Raw genomic sequence first — 8,311 nt, 5'->3', positions numbered from 1 at the left:
GCTACAAAGAGGTGGAAGTGGCCCAGTCAATGCAAAAGCAGACAGGTCAAGCAAAAGCCATGGAAACAATTTGGGGGGATGCTCAAGGCATTTTGCTTGTTGATTTTCTGGAGGACCAAAGAACGATAACTTATGCTTATTATGAAAGTGTTTTGAGAAAGTTAGCCAAAGCTTTATCAGAAAAATGCCTGAGAAAACTTCACCAGAAAGTCCTTCACCACCATGACAAGGTTCCTGCTCATTTCTCTCATCAAACAAGGGCAATTTTGTGAGAGTTTTGATGGGAAATCATTACGCATCCACCTTACAGTGTTGATTTAGCTTCTTCTGACTTCTTTTTGTTTCCTAATCTTAAAAAATCTTTCAGGGACACATATTTTTCTTCAGCTAATAACGTAAAAAAAGACTGCCTTGACATGGTTAAATTCCCAGGACCCTCAGTTCTTTAGGGATGGACTAAATGGCCCGTATCCTCACTTACGAAAGTGTCGTGAACTTTATGGCACTTATGTTGAGAAATAAAGTTTGTATTTTTTATTTTTACCTTTTAATTCCATTTTTCCATGAACCTTTCAAAGTCCCCTCATATTTTTAAGTACTAGTGCTATTTTTAAAAAACAGTAATTTTAAAAAAAATTTTAAGTAAAATATTTCAGAATTTTAAGAACCAATTTTCTTATTCCAGAGTCTAAATTAGAAACGCTTTAAATGAGTGCAAGATGGATTGCAGGAGGGCACATGAGTAGATATAGTATAATGCCAGTGGATTAGCCTAATCAGTTTTCTAGGCCCAAGGCACAAGAGATCACATTCTTTCTCTCTTTATAAACTAATATTTACATAAAGTCACAAATTCTAGGAAGACAGATGCAGAAGCAATCTCTGATACCATCACTGTCTTCCTGAGAGACCCAATAAGGAGAAGAGAGAAGAATCCTTAGCCGAAGAGGGTAGTTGAGGGTGACAGTTTCTTGGCACTCTAGGTAATACAGGGAATACATGGAATAAGCACAGTCTTTCTGAGAGTCTCTTGGCCTCCAGGAAGTGAGGAGCTTTATCACTGCTGGGACTGAAAGGAAGTGGGAAGAGGAACGTAAGCAACGCTTCCCACCCTTCCTCAGTTGCCTGAGTCCAGGAAAAGCATCAAACAGTGCCAGTGACTTCATAGAAAACACTGTGCAATTGTCAAGTTTGACCAGTTAACTTACCTTTAATGCCACCTATTGGCTTTAACTACTTGAGTGTATAGTCTGATCAGCAGAGAAGTGATATCTTATTCCACACTGGCTTCTGCTTGGGGGTGAGGGGATAAGGGGTATAGAAATGGCCCTTAGGGCCTTAGGAGTTCTTCCCAGGTACTTATGCATCCTGAAAATTCTATCAGTACAATGAAAAACATGCCATATTCCCTGTTGGCCATTTATTCTTGAGGAGAGAGTATATAATACATGCAAGTTTCCTTTCCACAGTTGTCACTCTGGAGGCTTTGCTGTGTGTAGCCAGTGTGCTAGGGATCTATGTCATGTTGACTACTTAGAGTCCTACTGGGTATTCTCATGTCTTGTTCTTAGAAGGCTTTCCTGCCACTTTCATGAATTTGAAAACTTCACAAGCTCAGGATTTCAGTAAACTTGCTGTTTTTTCTTCATATTGTACTTAATGTTCCTTTTCTTTTCCTTCTTTGGTTTTCCACCAGAGGGCACAATAAACCCAGCTAATACCCAGTTTGGAGCTGTTTTCTTCAACACATGAAGGGAAACTTTATGGACTGGCTTGCAATGGTTCTAATTTCATTACTCCTTAGTACTGTGGTTAAGAGTAGAGTCTCTGAAGCCAAACTATCTGAGTTTAGATCACAGCTCTGTGGCCTTGAGAAATTCCTTAATTTCCTCTCTCAGCAATAGTGTTCTCATCCTCATAAAACAAGAATAGCTTTCTCTTCGGGTTGCTGTGAGGATTAAATGAGTTTGGACATAAATGTAAAGCACTTGGAATCACGTCTGGCATATAGTAAGCACTATAATATAGTGTATAATATAGTGTAGTATAATATAATATAGTGAGTGTTGCTCTGAAAATTTATGAAAGTGGCAGTTCTGCTCACACAGAAGTTACCTGGAAAACATCAAAGAGTTAAAAGCTGCTAAATAAAGCTAATTACTACCATTTTTGAGTGTCGGGTGTGTGCCAGGGTCTACTTATAAGTATATACCTGTATATACTTATACAGGTATATACTTATAAGTATATAAGTTACTTCCATCCAACAGACGTATGAGGGAGAAGTCTAGGCCCATTTGCCCCTTGATCTGGCCCAACTGCTAGAACACTGCCTAGAACATTATAGGCTTTTAATAAATATGTTTGAAATGAATGGGAGATAAATTTTGTTAACCCCATGTTTATAGGTAAGAAAATGGAGGCTCAGCAAGTTGATAAAACTTACCTAGGATTACACAAGTAAGTGGAATATATTGTACCTTAACCCAAATCTGATTCCAAAGCTGATCTTTCCACAGGGTTTTCTTACCTTGAAGAAAGGTTGAGAGGGTTGAAGAAAATGAATTTTTGTTTGACACTCATAACTAAACTGCCTAACTGAGTTTTTATACTGTTAGGAGGAAGAACATAAGGCATTGCTTTTCGTAACACTTCATGAGCAGTGTTTTCACCAAGATTTAGATGGTGCTTAGCAAAAAAATTAACTTACTGAATTATTCAGTTACTCTCAAGCAAGTCTAACAAATATTCCTAACTCGTATTTTCCCTAAGGCATTTTATAGCCTATTTTCCATAACCAAATGGAATAAGCAAAATATAAAGACAAAAGAGCTTTAAAAAGCTGCGTACATTTAAATTTGCATTTTTGGAGGGCACAGTGGCTGGTGCACAGTTCATGCTCCATGTGTGTTTGTTGAATGCCCGTGTGTGAAAGGGAATGCGCACAACTAGAAGTATTCCAGCTTCTCGGTATACAAGGAGCAAGCTGTCTGCCAGGCCCCAGCATCGGCATCTCCTGGAAACTTGCTAGAAATGCAGAGATTTATCCAAGACCTACTGAATCAGAATCAGCATTTTTAATAAGAACCCCAGGCGATTTATATGCACATTTAGGCTTAAGAAACTCTGCTCTAGCCAGTATGGTAAATTTCAAATAAATAAATAAATGATTGATTCCCACTAATAAATCACATCTTATTGAGCATATTTCTAAAAGTGGGGAACTGGAAGAAAATTAATGCTAGGCACCATAAATGACAAAAATTTTTTTGCTGTGGAGGGTGAAACTGCATGAATGTGTTAAAAAATGGAAATACAAACTTATGCATTTCTTCTTTTTAGGAACTTGTACATATCATGCCAATTTAGGACAGATTTCTCCATTATTTTGTTTGTTTGTTTGTTTGTTTGTTTGTTTTGTTTTGTTTTTCTTTTTTTAAAGATGACTGGTAAGGGGATCTCAACCCTTGACTTGGTGTTGTCAGCACCATGCTCACCCAGTGAGCTAACCAGCCATCCCTATGTGGGATCCGAACCCTTGGCCTTGGTGTTATCAGCACCGCACTCTCCCGAGTGAGCCACAGGGCCAGCCCCGATTTCTCCATTTTTTACAAAATGATTTCTTGTGTGGATTACTTGTTTAAAAGGTTTGATTTATTTATAGGCTTATATATCCTAAAGTCATTTTGTTAATGTTACCCTTACACTGTATGTATGAATCATCAAAATGTGTTTCTTAAATCCAAGGTGGACGTGAATAGCCAAGTTAAAATTTATGGAACTGTCATTCTCTGTGACAGATGTTTCACGTTAGGTAATAAAACTTTTCTGCCTGTAAAAAGGCAAAAAAAAAAATTTGCAGTGATATATATAGAGTTCAGTTACATGGAAATACATGGTGGAAACTTTTCTGCCTAGTATATATATATATACTACACATATACATATATAAATATTATTTTGGCGGTATTTTATATTTATGTATTTTATATATAACATCATTAAATGTAAATAGTTTCTATAAAATCTGTAATGTCTTCTCACGTCTTTTAAAAAGTTTGTAGTCACTGTGATACAGTAACTTATTATAATAAAAGTAGATACTTGTTTTTGTAAATACTCTTAAAAATTATAACATAAAGTAACAACACTTGAATATCTTGGTAGAATTTTTTCTTTTTAATGTTCAACCATATCTGTATAGTTCAGTACTACTAAAAATTATTAATAAACTAGAAACAATAATAGTAATAAAGCAATTTCCTCTAGTGATTTACACATTTTCTTTCATTAAATTATCTACACATATATTTTTCATTTGCAAAACTGAACTGTCTTTTTAAAATATAAACCTCATTACTGTGCTTGGGTAGTCACTTGTGCCTCTCTGACTTGATATTAACTCGTATGTAATATTGAATATTTTGATTAAATTATCTCTGAAATTACCTTTGGTTTGGTTCAAAGCCAAAATGGTAGTGTTTCTTCCCTTTCAAATCTCTATGAACTTACACAGAATCACATCTTTTATATCTCTAGTGTTTTGTCCTTATTTCAAAATCTAATTCAATAAATCAGCAGCATTAGTTATCTCATTGTGCATTTGAATACTCTTTTTCTTCTACCAAAATAAAGGGGAAGAAAACAAAATGGCATCATTGGTGGTTACAAGTGAGTTCACTTGAAAAATACTGTGCTGTAACTTTCTATTTTATATGTACTTCCGTAAAGCAGGAGTTTCATTCTGCTGAAAACAGTTTTATACTTGTTTGTGAAGACAGCTGTGGTCATTTGCTCTTTTTCCCTCCTTGTTTTTGCTATCTGGGATGATGAGTCCATAAAAACAGCACTTCTGTGCATCGGTGGTGTTGTAGTGATTACTCAAGTTATTTGGAAAGGTAGTCAAATTGAAGAATTCCCTCAATAGCAATAGTTTAGATCATTATCAATAAAAAATATTTATGAGGCATAAATTCTGTTATTTTTTTTTTTTAAGATGACCAGTAAGGGGATCTTAAGCCTTGACCTGGTGTTGTCAGCACCACGCTCACCCAAGTGAGCTTACTGGCCGTTGCTATACAGGGATCTGAACCCTTGGCCTTGGCTTTATCAGCACCACACTCTCCCGAGTGAGCCACAAGCCAGCCCTTAATTTCTGTTATATTTTGATATATTCTTTTTTATTATTTGAAAATGGTTGCAGTGTGTTAAGGAATTCATAGTCAAAGTCCCAGTTTTACAATTTAATAGTATCTGTAAGAAAAGGGAGCACCAAATATAAGGAAAGGCATACTATGATGTCTTATGCCAGTTAAATATATTCCATGAGAATTTAATATCTGAAGATTTAAAAGAAAAGCATTTTCAAGGGATTTCTAGTGGCATATTTTTCATGATGCACAAATCGATAGGGGAATAAAACAAACGTTTTTATGAAAAGCAAGACCATGCCAAGGGCTTGTTAACTGAACATCCTGCTTTCACTCCCATCAAGTCTCCACTCAGTATAAGAGTGGTCTTTTTAAAAAGTAAATCAGATTATGCGCTGCATACTCCAGAGGAACAAAATCTTAAGAAAAAGCAGTTCCATCTTGAAGGAGGCATCAATTCACTGATAGCCTTTGGAATGATTCTGTGCACAGGGTCAGCTCCGTGAGTGTTGACACATATAGTCACATGGGCTCCTAGTGAATAGATGTTTGAGCTCATATTTGGTTTCAATAGTGCTTACATATTTAGTTTATTTCCTTTGAACCAGTTTTACTAATTTGTACTTTTGTTTTAAAATATATTGTTACAAATTTTAGTATGCTTCTATAATTCTTTAACTTTTACCTACAGTTACTTTCTCTTTTTCAGTCCCAATGTAATTTATTTGAGAAGTCCCTTTGTTTTTATTAATCCCATTGGGAAAAAAAATTAGTCTTTTCAAAAAGTTATCTTCTTTTTTTTGTGCTTCTCCTTGTCTTTGTTTTCTGTATTATAAATTTCTGCTCTTGTCTGTGCAATTTCCTTTATATATAGATAGATAGCTATAGATAGATTAGATAGATAGATAGATAGATAGATAGATAGATAGATAGATAGATAGATATGTCTTTGTATTCATGCTACTGTTCTGGTTCTATTTTCTTTAGTTAAATGAATAAACAAACAATTCTCAGTCTTTCTTTTCGTTTTTTAGCATATGCGATCAGGATTATACATTTCTTTACAATACATTCACTGTAGGCCAGAAGTTTTAATATGTGTTATTTTCACTAGCATCTTATTCAAAATGTTTTATTATTCCCATTACTCCTTCTTTTTAAACCAAATTATTTATAATTAAATACTTTTAAATTTATAAATACATAAAATTTCAGGTTTATCTTTTTGCTCATGAGTTCTAACTTTATTTTACTATAGAAAATACAGTGAGAAGGTGTTATATATGATATTGATTTTCTGAGATTTGCTTTGGGGACTAGCAATGTACTCCAATTTTATAAATGTTCCATGTTTGCTGTCAACGAATATGTATTCTGTATTTGTTGGATATAAAGTTGTATTTGCTTGTTAATTATATTATTCAAATCTTCTAAATCCTTACCTATTTTTGACTGTTTAATCTATCAGTTTTTACAGAGATATATTAAAATCCCTTGCTGGGATTAAGGATACGTTTATTTCTTCTTGTAATATTATCAGTATTTGATTTATATATTTTGAACTTGTCTTTCTTTTTTCTTTTTTTTGCATCTTGCTTGAGAATTTTCCCTTTTATCATATTGTAGTGAGTGTATACCTGTTAGTGGGTTTTTACATTAAACACTATTTTATCTGATAGTAGCTTAGCTATATCAGATGTTTTGAACTGAATTGTGTACCCCCATGCCCCCATGTTGAAGTGTCAGTCTCTATCAGAAAGCCACTGTATTTGGAGATACAGTTTTTAAAGAGGGGATTACGCTAAAATGAGGCCATTAGGGTGGGGCCCTAATCCAATATGATTGGTGGTGTCCTTATAAAAAGAGGAGGGGACACCAGTGATGTACGTGCACAGAGGGATGACCAAGTGAAGAGGTGGTGAGAAGGCAGCCGTCTGCAAGCCAAGGAGGGAGGCAGAAACCAACCTGCTGACACCTTGATCTTGGACTTCTTAGCCTCCAGAACTGTAAGAAAATAAATTTCTCTTGTTTAAACCACTCAGTCTGTGGTATTTTGTTTTGGCAGCCCTAGCAACTCAAATGCCAGATTACTTTTGATTAATATTTATCTGAAGTATCTAATTGTATTCCATTACTTACGACATTTCTGTAACATTCTGTTTTAGGTATGCCAGCTTTAAATTTATTTGTTCTTTCCTTTTATGTTATCCATTTCTTGGTTTCATTGTAGAATTGGTAATTTGCTCATTAGACTACATAATTTTTTGTTGTGAATTAATATTTGGCCGAGATTGTATTTTTTTGTGTGTAAATCTTACGCACTTGTAAAAGTAACTTCAGAACTGTTTTGCATTTGTTTCCACTGGGTGCTCAGAGTCTTGTCTTATTTTGTACCAGATTTAGATTAAATTTTTCACCTTGAAATTTCCACCCAACCCAAATAGTTTAAATTCATACTCAGACCTGTGGTTTTAATTAATATGGATAGTTGCTTTGTTGTTTTGTTCTTTTCCCCCAAGACCCAAACATGGAAAACTTTCTTGCCACATCTGTTGTCTGCTGAGCAAAGTTTTCATGCTCCTTTGAATGGAAGGTTAGCTTCCAGGAGATCCTGATTTAGGACAGTAATCTTAGTTTTCACTTCTTGCTGTAGGTTTTGCCCTGGGCTAAGTTTCTTGTCCACATTCTTCATGTAATTCCCTCTTGATGGAGTTATTTCTAAACTGCACATGCTTAGGTCTAGAGGTTAAGAAACTAAGAAGAAAATCACCAATACGAAGCTAAATTGCTAAGCAGAGGTGTCAGCAGTCCATTGAGCTGGGGAGACAGAAATTGGACTCAAGTGCCCACCAAAGAGGAGGGTCCCTGGTCACAAATCCAGGCTTTCTGTGGAGACCACTGTTAACTACACCTAAGGAGAAAGAACAAAGCAGACATAGACCACACTTCTAACAGCCTAAAACACAGCTGCAAATAAACCCAATCAAAAATTGCATTAAGGTGGGCTGGCCCGGTGGCGCACTGCGCTAGTGCGCCGCTTGTGAAGCGCGGCTGCGCTCCTGCCGAGGGTTCGGATCCCACATACAGACCGGTTCCCGCTCACTGGCTGAGCGAGGCGCGGGGGCAGCGCCGAGGGTTGCGATCCCGTTGCCGGTCCCGGT

The sequence above is a fragment of the Galeopterus variegatus genome, unplaced genomic scaffold (assembly GCF_000696425.1).
Source record: "Galeopterus variegatus unplaced genomic scaffold, G_variegatus-3.0.2 Scaffold3661, whole genome shotgun sequence".
Taxonomy (NCBI): domain Eukaryota; kingdom Metazoa; phylum Chordata; class Mammalia; order Dermoptera; family Cynocephalidae; genus Galeopterus; species Galeopterus variegatus.
This window is presented reverse-complemented; position numbering follows the sequence as displayed.